At 37.5% G+C, this 14803-nt stretch overlaps 1 long non-coding RNA gene across 4 annotated transcripts in view; it reads right to left on the bottom strand.

The window, feature by feature from the left end:
* LOC145723916 (uncharacterized) overlaps positions 1-14803 on the bottom strand; it is an 87866-nt gene that overhangs the window by 53820 nt on the left and 19243 nt on the right. For 2 of the 4 annotated variants that reach the window (XR_014149329.1, XR_014149330.1), the window contains exon 2: positions 1056-1146. The exons of the other annotated variants lie outside the window; for them this stretch is intronic. This is a non-coding gene — a long non-coding RNA (uncharacterized LOC145723916). The remainder of the gene's footprint in view (positions 1-1055; positions 1147-14803) is intronic. 4 annotated transcript variants of the gene reach the window in all.

The raw sequence follows: 14803 nt of genomic DNA, 5'->3' as shown, positions 1-14803 counted from the left end.
TCAAGTGAATTACAAATAAGACATGATGAACTGGTGTTTAGAATGGGAAGGACATTTCTCACCAGGTGCTAATAATTTGAAGGTATATTTGACTGCAGGCTTACATAAGTTGATACAGCGCTCCCTTAATCAAAGGACAGTTAAAAAGAATATGAAATGAGCTGACACATTTTGACATGATTGCCGACGCAGATCAGATACATGTGCAGTGCACATTGGGAATGCATAGGGAAGAGTTTTCATTCCTTTAAGTTACGGATTTTAAATCAGTTCCTGAGACGAACATTTCAAACATTTAGGTTTAAAGTTCTAAAACACTCACCCAAACCTGGGAAATGGAACATGTGCATGAAACTCTTTCCCATTCCTGCACATCCCCATTTTACTTTGGGGATTACAAAGTAGATTCTCAAAGAACCAGAAGAAAATACAACTTTTTGGGTAGAATGGGGAAGAATATCTAAACAGAGAAGTGAAGGAAGAAACGATAAAGGAAAATAGACAGACACATAAAACTTTAAAATACTGTGTATCAGAAAGTGTCCTACAAATTACAAGGCAAAAGAAAGACATATAATATGAAAGGTTACGTTCTCGATATATTGCAAGTCTTTAACATTTATGAAAACAGAGAAACAATATTTATTAAAATAACCACTCCACAAAGTTTAACTGAACTCCTACCCTAATACTGTTTGAGTTTCAGTGGGTGACCTCACTGTTCCAGGACTGACATGGGTCCTGGGACATGAGACTTTCAGGCCTAAAACCGGGACAGCTCCAGGCAACCTGGAAGTCAGACAAACCTGGACTCAAGTTCCCGTCCCACCACCATATGACCTTCGACATGTTACTCCACCTTCGTTGAGTCTCCATTTCTTCATTTTTAAATGGGTGTTAATGCAGGTACTTAATTCTTAGGATTGCAGTGAAGATTAAGCAAGGTGAAGTGTACAGAGCTCACACACCTGCCATATTAGCACTGCTCAATAAATGGCACCTGTTGTAATTGTCACCATCATTAACATCCCTGCTTGTCAGCTGTGAAGGCTTACCAGCTTCTTCTCGGTATCTGTCTGCGGGAAGGCTTAGACAAATACTGCCGAGTTCCTCAGTAGAGGTCGTCATGTGACCTAGTTCTGGCCACTGAGAAAAAAAGAGGACGTTTTTAGTTGAGACGTTCAGGAAGGCTTCTTAAAATAAGGTGAATGCGTGGGGCAAGAGGATGGGGCTTGTGGGGAGGCCATATTGGTAGATACATTATGTCCTTCCTCCTTCCACTTCTTCCTGCCTGGAACACAGCACTGCCACCGCCCCCTCCGGGGAAGCAAAGCAGCTACCCTGGGACGTCTAGGGTGCCAAGACTAGGGTGCCATCCGCTAAGGATGGGCTGGTGGGAAGACACAGAGAGTCCCATCTCTCCCCTAGCATCGCGGAGCCACTGTACCCAACTCGGACTTCTGACATTTGGTCTTTCATTCCATGAGAAAAAATAAAACCTGCAATCTGCTTAAGTTGCTGTTTCCGGGTTTCTGCTATTCATAGCCAAACAGAATTTTCAACCAATATCAGGCACGCGCCAATAGAAACACAGGCAAAGGAGGCAAACGGGCAATTTAACAAACAAACAAAAGCAAATGTCATGTAAGTCTGTGACAAAACTTATTACATCATCATTATTACATAAATATAAGCCTGACACCATGTTTAACTGTCATGTTGACAATAAAGTACAGAGAATAATATTTAAAACACCGTATTTAACAATTAACAAAATGTAACAATTATTTTTATTACACTATGTATTCTTCTGACTTCTTTGTAAAGAAATAAAATACAAAACATGAACTGGAAGCTCCCTTTTCCCTTCTTCTTAATCCATTGACTTCCCTTCCCCTCCCCACATTTAGTCAATATCCTGAAGATGCTGTGTATTCTCCTAATCTAGATATTTACACTTTTAGTACATAAGTATATATATGCAAAAAAATACACTGTATAACAAGTTACCTATTAATGTATTTTTAAAATTCACATGTTATAATTCCATCCATATCTTTTTATGAACTGCTTTTTCAACTCTGTAGTTTATTTTGAGGTTTACCCAGATGTATACATATGTCTAGTTTATTCATTTTAATAATTCTACTGTCTTCCATTGCACAAATATACTATAATTTATTTACCAATTCTTTGTTAAACATACATATTTTTCTAACTTTTGCTATTAACACATGCTTGCATACACATGGGAAAGTTGCTCAATATTGTTTTAATTTGTATATCATTGATCAGTATGTGTTTATTGGTTATTTGGTTTTCCTCTTCTGTGAATTTCTTGTTCTTGACTTATGCATATTACCTGGTGGACATTTTGTTTCTCAGCTAGTTATCTACACTCTTATATGGCATTACTTTAAATTTTAACATAAAATTAATCAATCTTTTCCTTAATTTTTCTTCTTTTTTAATCGAGATACATTTCACATAACATAAAATTCATCCTTTTAAAGTATAGAATTCCATGGTTTTTAGTATATTCAAAGTTATGCAACCATCACCACTATTTCATTCCAGAACATTTTCTTCACCTCAAAAGAAATCCTATACCCATCAGCAACCACACCCCACTAGCCCACCCTCCAGCCCTTGGCAACCACTAATCTACTCCTGTCTCTTTGGATTTACCTACTCTGGATGTTTCATATATAAGTGGAACCATAAAATATGTGCCCTTTTGTGACTGGGCTTCTTTTCCTAAGATTATTGGTTTCAAGGTTCATGCATGTCGTAGCATGTGCCAGTCCTTCATTTATTTTTATGGCTAAGTAATATTCAATTGCATAGATATACCACATTTTGTTTTTCTGTTCATCCATTGATGAAATTCAGTTTGTTTCCACTTATGGATAATGCAACTATGAACATTCAAGTAAAAGTTTTCAGTGGACATATGTTTTCAATTATCAGGGCTCGATTACACTTTTAGTACCTAAGTATATACATGCAAAAAATACACTGTATAACAAGTTACCTATTAATATATTTTTAAAATTCACATGTTATAATTCCATCCATATCTTTTTATGAACTGCTTCTTCAACTCTGTAGTATAATTTTGAAGTTTACCCAGATGTATTCATAGATAACTATGCTTAGGCATGTTGTGTAGGTATGGAATTGTTGAGTCTTCCACAGTCTGTTTTCAGGAGCTGCCAGAGTGTTTTCCAAAGTGTCTGTACCATTTTGTATTCCCACCAGCCAGATGTGAGGATTCCAATTTTTCCTCATACTCCCCAACACTCCAAATGTCCATCTTTTTATTGTAGCCATGCTAATGGGTGTGAAATGGTATGGTATTTTATTGTGGCTCTGATTTGCATTTCCCTGACGGCCAATAACGTTGAGCATCTTCTCATGTGCATATTGGCCATTCGTGTATCTCTTTTGGGTAAACGTCTATTCAAATCCTTTGCCCATTTTAAAAATGGGTTATCTGTCTTGTTATTGTTCAGTTGTAAGAATTCATTATACATCCTGGATACTAGCACTTTATTAGATACATGTTTGCAAATATTCTCTCCCATTCTGTAAATTTTCTTTTTGCTTTCTTGTTAGTGCCCTTTGATAAAGGCACAGATGTTTTTAATTTTGACGAAGTCCAGTTTATCTGTTTCTTTTGTTATTTGTGGTTTTGATGTCATATCCAAGAAAGCATTGCCAACTCCAATGTTAAACTCCAAGTTTAAAATAAAATTTGTACTTATTTTTTCTTCTAAGAGTTTTATAGTTTTAGCTCTTCTATTTAGACCCATGATTCATTTTTTAGTTAATTTTTGTGCATGGTGTGAGGTACAGGTCCAACTTCATTCTTTTGCATGAGGGTATCTAGCTGCCCTATCCTTAATGATTTTATTTTGTGACTACTTTAAGAAATTTTTCTAGGGGCGCCTGGGTGGCTCAGTCGTTAAGCGTCTGCCTTCAGCTCAGGTCATGATCCCAGGGCCCTGGGATTGAGCCCCGCATCAGGCTCCCTGCTCTGTGGGAAGCCTGCTTCTCCCTCTCCCACTCTCCCTGCTTGTGTTCCCTCTCTCGCTGTGTCTCTCTCTGCCAGATAAATAAATAAAATTTTAAAAAAAGAAAAAGAAATTTTTCTAGACCCTGACAAAATATTTACCTATAATTTTCCCTGAAAGTTTGAATCTTTTATTTATATTTTTAGGTCCTTAATCCAGATAAATTTGATTTTGTGGTTAGTATAAAGCCGAGATTCAATCTTCTTTCTTCTATATGGTTATCATTTGACACAATGGCATTTGCTAAGTACTCTATCCTTTCCCCTTATCATAATACTTCCTCTGTCGAATGGCAAGTTTCCATCCATGCTTGGGTATGTTTCTGGGTTCTGTATTCTGTTCTACTGTTCTATTTATTGAACATTTAAATTAACATGGCTTTCTAATAAGTCATTGGATTTTTCCAAATTTCAATATTTTGTTTTTCACTTCTACAACTTCTATGTGGCTTTTTTTTTTTTTTTTACAAATATGGCTCTTTTTCTTCCATGATTTTCTACCGTGTCTTTGTGACTCCTGATTTCTTCTTTTATCTATAGTCAATTAACATATTGAATATATTGACTCATTTACATTATTCTATAATTTCCAATTTCAAGGCTGCTGATCTCCTATTTGTTATAGCTGTTGATTCTTCCCCAGGGAGACTCCTATCTTCATCTGTGAGGTCATCCATTATAGGCGTTCCTTTACTGAGGAGCGCCGGAAGGAAGTATATTAACAGAGCAATTTTCATTTGTTCCTGCTAGGATCCTATGAGTATTGCCTATTTTGTGACTCAGTTTAGGAAAATGTATTGACTTGAAGTCCCCAAACCATGTGAACAGGAAACTTTCAGACCCCTCTCCTGGTCATGGTGTTTTGATTTCCATCTGACGACTCTTCCATATTTTTTCACATGGAGCCCCAACATATGACAAGATCATATTCACTTCCCTGGACCGGTGGACGTTTTCTAATCCCCTTTTGATGGACAAGGCACCTTTTAAGACGTCCAGCTTTATCCAAGATTGCATTAATACTGCTCTGGAGTTAGGGGGAGCCTGGGTGGCTCAGTCAGTTAAGCGTCTTTGGCTCAGGTCATGATCTCAGGGTCCTGGGATCAAGCCCCAAGTAGGGCTCCTCACTCAGAGGGGAGTCTGCTTCTCCCTCTGCCCCTCCTCCTGCTCGTACTCTCTCTCTCTCTCAAATAAATGAATAAGATCTTTTAAAAAAAATACTAATTTTTGGGGGGAATACATATTAACAAAGGCTGTCCAGGTACCTTTAAAACACTGCAACATAATGAATGTTTGTGGATATCAAGGCTAAACAGACTACTACATTAAAACAATACATTTATTTATGATAAAGCCTTATAATGTCATTGTACTTTCAAACTTGAATAGAAGGGAAAGAGCCAAAATGTAGACCTTCATCACAAAATGGTTGAAGAACAATATCATCTCCTTTTACCTAGAGCAAAAGTAACCATCATTCCGCCTCCTGTCTCTAAAAAGTATTTCACACCAATTGAAGTTCACTGTTCTAAGTGATAGCTCCTCATGAACGAATACATAAAGCATAGGCATCAAATTGTTTAAAACTGGACAACAGTTTGCTGATTTGGAGTGGGGGGAATATTGTGCTTTGCACTTTATGACATTGACATCTACTTACATATGTCAGCAAAATTTAAGGAAAATTCAATCAATTCCTTTTCTTCAATCCTATATCTCTAAAGAGTAATGCTCTACAGTTGGGTTTTTTTAAGCAATTCCATTCATCACTCTTCACCATTCGTAAGTTTTATAATATCTATATCTATACATTTTGGATTATAATATTTTTATTATAATATATATATAAATATATATAATATATTTATTTTGAGGAGGATTTAAACTAGTATCATGAGTATTGAATAAATAACAAAAAACTATTTAATGCTGCAGATGTCATAATGTCCCCATGGCATTTCCAAAAAGCATAAATGTTCCTGAAGTTTTATGCAAGTCAGATAAATTTTATTGCTAATGTTATAGAATATTACTTGGCATGGAAATGCCATAATGAACTTTTATTAATAAATTACAAACCCCTAATTTATCAGAAAGTTCTGACTGCTGTTTATGAGGTCTCATAAGACAAACGCATTAGCCTCTGGTAACGACCAACTCTTTGAGGGAAATTCAAAATGGCAGAATTGAGAACCAAAGTATGGTGGACTGTAAAACACATGAAGCCTCTTAGAGAATATTTTAATAAATTCAATAATACTAGTTAGGGAAAAACAATTCTTTTCTATTTTACTCTATTGTGAGTTCCATTTTTTAGAAAAGTTAATTAACAAAGACCAGTTATTTGCCTTCCTGGATTTAAACAACAGTCCATTTAAGTATATGCGAAAATGTGTTTAATGTAGTGCAAAATTTATCACGTCTTCACAGAAATACATTTATTAGTAGCAAGATAATAGGCAATGAGTAACATCTTCTCCAAGCTATTAAATTCTTTTAGTGTTCTATGGTACAAGGAAATGTGGATCTAATGTGAAGTTATACTTTTAAGGATTCTTATCTTGATCTCTCCAGTGAGTAATTATTATAGAACATTTGTAACTCTTAGTAGAGAAATTTCCCATTTTATATTCCTGCAAGTTCGAACCAAAAGAAAGTGTTTGAGAGTTTCTGACACTAAAAGTTTTAATTTTCCTAGCACAACCAAACTACTAGAAGTTTGACTGTTATCCAATATACTGAATGTCCTTTATGTTTCCTGTTCATTTTGGATGGGAGCAGGGGAAATGACACTGAGTCATCCCATAAGTCGCCCCCTTAAGAACAGAGGATTTAAGACTAACAATTGCACAGGGGCAACTTGCTTGACCCAGTGCTCATATTATAATAGGTGAAGAATGACTTTTACTCCAATTCCAAAAATACAGGAGATGACCCAGAGTCCAAAGTCAAAAGAAAGAGGCGGGAGGTCTGAAACATGGGGAATCTTATTAAACCAATCAGTCAAGAAATATTTATAAATGTGTTTAGTGTTACATTACACAAGGAAAGATCAAACATTGAGGATAAGAGGAAAATAAATACTTGAAGAGGAAGAACATTCTTGCCACATAAAGATAAAATTCATCTCAAAAAAGGGAACCAAAAAGCAAAGAGGATACAAGTAAAACTAGAAGTACAAAATAGAGAAACCATTGAAAAAGAGAATTAGATGTAAAGAACTGGTCAAAAAGCAGACTTGAATAATTTTTATAAAAAGCGATGGCTAGGGGCGCCTGGGTGGCTCAGTCGTTAAGCGTCTGCCTTCGGCTCAGGTCATGATCCCGGGGTCCTGGGATCGAGCCCCACATCAGGCTCCTTGCTCTGCGGGAAGCCTGCTTCTCCCTCTCCCACTCCCCCTGCTTGTGTTCCCTCTCTCGCTGTGTCTCTCTCTGTCAAATAAATGAATAAATAAATAATCTTAAAAAAAAAAAAAGTGATGGCTAAGGAGGCGGCACCTGGCCCAGAAGAGGAGGGGAGAATTGGAAGAATAAGACTTCATCTGAGATAATATAATGTGTGAACTAGGGGAGACCTCGGGGTCTGACCTATTCCTCCCCTTCAGGAAGAAAGACAATTGCCCTTCCTTAAGGTCACACAGAGAAACAGACCTCAGACTACAACCTGAGTCTTGGACTCCCATGCTGCCACTTTCAATCCAACTCTAGTTCAAGGTCTCAAAGCAAAAGAGAGAAATCATTAAAGCCTTGGCCATAAAGGGGAGAAAGGGGTTTGGGAACACGAAGCGGGGACATGAGTGGAGGACACAGTAGCAAAACGTCATTAGTGCGGCCAGAATTCGAGGAGGTCCAGCCAAGCAGAAGAGGCTGCGCATTTTATTTCCACATGCCAAATAATTATGTGAGTTTTAAAATGCCCATTTACCTAAGACACTTGACTTGAGCGCATGGATATACGGACCCTTTGCTTTTTTTCATAACACCTACTTTTTTTTCTGCTCATAGGCACTGAAATACAATTTGAGAAACACTATAGCACACCCGACCTTTTTCAAATCTCCCAGACAAACTCCAAACTCACCAGCTTTCCCCATCTCAGGAGTGTGAAATCTTATTTTCCAGTTCTCTGCTCAAATTTAACAAGCCACGTCCTGCTTAACCTTCTTCTGTGAAACCTGAAAGCCTCAGACAATTGTACGCCCACCCCTTGCTCCTCGGAGCTCTCCATCTCTCCCCATCAGGAGTCCACAGAACCACAATTTCAAATCTCTGATAATCGCCCTCCACTACCCAGAGTGTAACGTAAGGCTTTCACTTCTATCTTTTAACACCGCTCCCCCACCCCCGAAAAGCATCTTTCTAACCATCTTCCTACCCTCTGACTTGAAGACAGAAGCATTTAGATTGCATTTAATTATCTCCAAACTATCAAAGACTGATTAAATGAATCTATGCCTACATGGGGGTTTTGCTGATAATATTGTTGTTACTGCTTTCTGGTGAAGACATACTTAGTGAAAACACAACGACTCTCAATTAGGCAGCTGGGTGACTTATAAATATATATTTATGTTTGAAGCCTAAGTGGCCATTGGCTTCCCTACTGTTTTACTTAGCTAACAAAACAACTCTATCAAAGTAAGTATTATTCCAAAATCCAACTTCCTGTGCAGAATGCTCCCATGTGCTCCATCAGTCTGGCTCTCTGATGAACTACATCATTTCTTATAAACTGTCCATGGCCCATAAATTTCCAAGCATAAAGGCTATTACTGTGCTGTGCAGATCTGCTGAGAATTTGGGTCTTTCGAACTCTGTTTTACCTGGTTGGAAATGAGACGGGGGAGAAAGTCTGCAAACTTCCTCTCTCCCCTTCTCCCCAGACCCACTCCCATTTTGATCAGGGAGAATTATTTAGTGCACACAAGCCTGGAACAAGGGTTTATTTTGACTAATTTGAAGCAGCTTTCTGCATCAAATTAGCATTTTCTTTCTGCAAATACTACATAATAGAAAAGAGAAAAGAGATATTGGGGCAACTTCTTAATTAATCTGGGAAGTGTGGATTGGAAAACTCAGAAGGTTAAAAAAAATCTTTTTTTTTTGTACTAGCTAAATAATTCTTGATAATAGTGGAAGAGGAATCATAAGACAATGCTTTAGAATCCCAGTGAGTGGCTAAATCTAGTCTATATTAGTACAAATTAGGTACTCGCGACCATAAAATAATCAGAAAATGTAAGGCTGTGACCAAATTTCTAGTCTAAAAATGAGTAACATTGTCGGACAGCATCATAATCACCATTGGCATCATCCGCTTATGTTTGTGCTTTACAGTTTACTGCTGGTTCATAGACATAATCTCATTTGATCTTTATGAATAGGTACAAAGGATTTAGGAGAAACGGAGCACTGACATGTCATCGTCCCTGAGATTTCTTGACAACTCATCACCAACTTCATTCAGTTTCATTTAATGATGAAAACAATACGTGATATCGATAGGAGCTAGACTATGCAGCATGACCTGGAGACCAGGGTATCACTAAGCATTTGCTACAAAGGAAATTAAAACATAAGCTGATGTTTTCCAAAGCTAAACCACTTAAGATTTATCAACATTAAATCTGACAGTTTCAAGAGCAAATTATTACATCTCAGAATTTTTATGGCAAATAAGGAGGATTCCCCAAGGACAGGAAGGAAGGAAGGAAGGAAGGAAGGAAGGAAGGAAGGAAGGATACTCTATTTCAGACATGAAGTTTCCAGAGGTTTTTTTCCCTTGTGCTAAAGAAGCGGTCTCATCTCACCATCCTCTAACCCAGAATGTGTCTTTGCACCTTCACACTTCCATTCACTTCTCATTAAGTAAACAGCGAGATGCTCATGCTATTGTTAGTCTCTTTGACACAGAATTTACTGTTTTGCTGAAGAATTCTTCCTGGCAATACGAGGAAATGGTGGTTGTTTGTGTGATGTATTTAGTGCAAAGGGGGCTGGCTAGTAAACTCTGGGGAGAAAAGAGAGGTTTTGTTTTCTTAATCCCTTTAAAACCATTAAAAACTTTTTCCCCCAGTCAATTATATAATCCTAATGGGAAAATATTCATCAAGTAAAGCAATTGTATCTAATCTAGAGGATATGAGGTAGAGGAGAACACAGACTAAAGCACCATCTCAGCATCTCAGTGTCTGGGTCTAAATATTCCTTTCAATGAAGTCCTACTTACTAAATTTCTCTTGCCTTCATACTATCGTGATAGTTTTCACTTTCATTTCTGGAAAAATATGGTTTATTGTGCTGTATAACATGTATTCCACAACAAGTAGGATTCAGCAGTGCCATAATTTTTTCCAGATGTAATTCTCTCCAGTATTTATATGTAAGACTTTCACTAAAATTCTCTTTCTAGGCAAATACTCAAAATTAATAATATAATTTTTAATAGAATCACAACCATTACATGCTATTGAATGATTTATAAAATCTCGATATAAAAACCCCAGGTGACTGAAATAAGATGTAAAAACTAGCACGGTAAGTTATTTTTCATTGTTTGCTCTGGAATTCCTTCATTTAAAGTGCTTATTATGGTGTACGATATGAGGTTGTTCTCTCATGCAAGTTTTCTTTTAAAAAGATCATAAAATCTCGCTGTGAATATTTAACTGAAGAGTAATAACATAGTGTCAGATACTTACACAGCATCGTGGTGTAACACTCTGCATTTTGACATCTGTCCAGACAGATGTTTAAAACTTAAGTTCTTCAAGATTTTTTTTAAGTTTGATAGAAAAAGATCTGGGAATCATTTTTTATACCAAACCTACTTTTGTGTTACAATTTCACTGTCAACAATTTAATTAATTGAAACAGAGACAGAGAAGCCAGTGATTTATATAGGCCTTCTAAGAAGAATTTGGTCAAAAGGAAGAAAAGATCTACAATTAACTTTTCTTACTGACACACCCTCATCAATTTCCTTGTCTATTTACATGGTTTACACGCATATGTAAAATAGTTTCTTATTCAGATTTTTTTTCTTGATTTAATTATGGCAAGTAACTTGATCTTCAAAAGGAATCATTAACCTTCAAAGCAACCATAGCCATGTTTTGTGAGGAAGTGTTTAAAAAGTAGCCCTGAGTTATCCTCTTCATCTGCCATAATGCCGCTGCTAAATATGAATGTGATATATTTCTTTTTAATTAAAAGTAGTTGTATTGTGGTGTTATTTTTAATAACTTCAATGTCTTCAGATTTCTACATTTTAGATTCATGTTGAAACTTGTACACCACCACATGCTGATTGCAAAATTCATTACCACGTAAATCATGTTTTAGTGATAGTCCTTTAAACAAAGTTGGTTTGATTGCAAAGTGCTCGCTGGTTGGCTTATTTATTATGAAGGTTTGTCAGGCAGAGCAGTTAAGTTAATCAGTACCCAATAAAAGATTTAAGCCTATAGATATGTCACCCGATTTATTACTAACAAAGCTTTGGGGCTTCTTAATAAACACTCATGAAAACATGTTGTAATGGTTACTTCAGAAACCTGATTTCCATACTGCATGCGAAGTTGAAAGGAGATTCCCTAGTTCTGTTGAAAATAAAGGAGAGCATACGTAATTTTCCTGATTCTACTATCTGACTAGATGTCCATAGAAGATACTTAACTTGATTTGCTTTGGAATCAATATGCAGTTTGGTATTTCTGTTTTCCTACATGGCTTAGTGTGCTATCACTTAAAATAGAAAAAGTCTTTCACTTAGCCCATGTCTCTTGTGTTTAAAAAGTAACTTTCGGGGTGCCTGGGTGGCTCAGTCATTAAGCATCTGCCTTCGGCTCAGGTCATGATCCCAGGGTCCTGGGATCGAGCCCCACATCGGGCTCCCTGCTCGGCGGGAAGCCTTGCTTCTCCCTCTCCCACTCCCCCTGCTAGTGTTCCCTCTCTTGCTGTGTCTCTCTCTGTCAAATAAAAAAAAATTAAAAAAATAAAGTAACTTTCAACAAGCTTAAGTGAACTCATTCTTGGAAGGTTTTGATGTTACAATCTTCTTATTGGGTATTTTATGGAAGAAAATCATGACACCAAATGTAATTAGGGCCCAATTCAAACTGATGGGCAAAAGCTCCTTTTCCTCCACTAGATCATTTTAGAAAATAAACAAAAAGTGTGAAACATGATGCCTTTAACACTGGAATTTATATGCAAGCTGTGAGACTTTGAAAAAGCTCTGTGTCTCAGTTTCCTCATCTTTAAAATGGTGCTAGGGGAGGGGGGAAAGGATTGAAATAGATCATATCCAAATTCCTGGCAAATACTGAAATTGTATGATCTTATGAGTCCATTGACAGTCCTCCTTTAACTCCGTGGAGAACACATCTTTAACTCCAAAGCTAATGTAATGCCATGCAAAGGGTGTATTTTCAACACTAGTAACCAAAAGTGATTATTTGGTACTTACATATCCTGTTCCCACAGACAAAGTTAAGGGAAGGTTTATGGCTTTTGTCTAGAAAATTCAGTTCAATCTAATTTATGATAGGGCCAGACAATCAAGGTTTAAGAACAGAATTAATATTCTCACCCATTTTTGTCTGATTTATTCAGATGATTGCTCAAATTTCCACATCCTTTTGCCAGGATTTCTAAATATTCTCTCTGTATTTATCTCTATAGGGCTTTGGGGGTGAGGTTTGGGGGTTGGGTTTTTTTTGGGGGGGTTGGTCGATTTATTTTAACTCTTGCAGTCAACAAAGGAGGTACATAAAATACTTTCACCAAAATCAGTATCTTTTGCTAAGGTAAAATAATTATAAATACTGTAACCAGGAGACCATAACATTTGGCTGTCTTTAAATGAATCACATTTCAGTGAAAAGCTCCTTTCCACCAACTCTGGTTCTTAAGTACAAAACTATGTCTTCCTAATGCCTCTTCCACTTGTTCCCAAAATTCAGTATGTTGGAAGAACAGGACTACCTTGTGTCAGTTTTGTGTGATGCTAAAATAAGAAAGGGGAGGGGGAGTCCCACCTGGAGTAAATTTTAAGTTTTGTTTGATGCAATAACTTTTATCACAAAAACATACTCCTTCCAAATCCATTTGTAGCATGACCTTGAAAGGTGTGCAGTCTCTGTGAACTTGATAGGAATAGCTTTAGAGGAGAAAGACTCTAATTTCTTCCAAATGCATCCTTCTCTGAAAGAAACAGTAAGGACGGGGGACTGTGAATATGTGTTAATGTGTTTTAACTGCTAAAAGTGCTTTAGCTCAAAAAGATGTTAAAGGATATAAAGGCCCAAAATATTCAGCTGTGCATATTTCCATGATACCTTAATAATTTGTAAGGTAAGCACATTCAACTAAATGCTGAGCCAGTAGGCTCAGAGCTTCACAGGATTTCCCAGGACATCAAAATGTGCCCAAAGGAAGCTAAGCATATTTTTGGAAACTGTAATTAGAATTGCCTTGTTGCATATAATAGAAAAACCCAAAATAATGGTGACAAACAAGGAAGGAAAGGAAAGGAAGAAGGGGGGGAGGGAGGAGGAAGAAGGAAGGAAGGAAGGAAGGAAGGAAGGAAGGAAGGAAGGAAGGAAGGAAGGAAGGAAGGAAGGAAAAGAAAGGGAAGGATAGAAGGAAGGGATAGAAAGGAGGAAGGACAGGAGGAAAAAAACAGGGAAAGGAAAAAGGAGAGGAGATGAGAGAGAGAAGGAAGGGAAAGGAAAGGAAAGGAGGAAGAAAAGAAGGAAGAGAGGGAGGAAGAGAGGATGGGAGGAAGTTTATTTCCTTCTTATGTAAAAATAAAGGTAGGCAGCCCAGGACTGGTAGAGTGACTCCAAATTGTCATCAGCCTCCTATCTTTCTGCTCTACCATCCTTGAGGTGGTTTCCATCCTCAAGGTAAACGCATGGTTCAAGCTAGAACTTGAGCTATTACTTCTCAGTTGCTGTATTAACAAAGTAGGAATAACAGAAGGACAAGAGGGTTTCCTCCTAGCTGAGTCAACTCCTTTTAAGCAGCTTTCCCAGAATCCCACAGAGCGCTTCTGCTCTTTGGTCAGAGCTCTATCAGATGACCACACTTAGCTACAGGAGACGCTGAGAACTATCTGTAACTCTTGGTGGCAAGAGACCTGACTGAAGTTCTCTTCGTCAAGCAGAGGGAAGTAGATACTGGAATAGACAAGAAGCAGCCTCTGCCACAGGAATGCTTAAACAACTAGGGTGTGAAATATTTTTCAAGGACTATTCCAAGAACACATCTTTTTTTCCTTAGAAGGGAGAAGAGGTTTGCCATTGAAGGCTACCCCTAATGCCAAACTGTGGAATATGAGTAGTGATGGGTAGAGTGCTAAAGTCTCAGGGGCTGGACCTCACTGGACTCTGGTACAACCCAACTTCCACACTATAAAATAAAGTGTACATCTGTTGCCAATTCTTTCAGCTCACTAGAGACATTACAGGGGTGAAAATTGAGGTGTGGCAACACTAGACATCCAGAGAGTTGGTTGGCATCTATGCTAAATACAGGAAACAGCATAGAAGAGCGGTAGGGCTTGGGGCTTTGATGTCACACAGACCTGGTTTGGAATGGGAAGCCTACCTTACTCCTTAACCCTTTTATCCTGGGTTTCTTGGCCTCCAAAATGAGGGAAGACTTAGGCTTCATACGGTCACCTATGATATTTTTTTTTTTTTTTAGAAATCTTTTTTTTTTT

Source organism: Leptonychotes weddellii, chromosome 10 (assembly GCF_054177405.1).
Source record: "Leptonychotes weddellii isolate Sample4059 chromosome 10, ASM5417740v2, whole genome shotgun sequence".
Classification (NCBI taxonomy): Eukaryota; Metazoa; Chordata; class Mammalia; order Carnivora; family Phocidae; genus Leptonychotes; species Leptonychotes weddellii.
The sequence above is the reverse complement of the archived record's forward strand: the minus strand, read 5'-3'. Positions and strand labels throughout refer to the sequence as shown.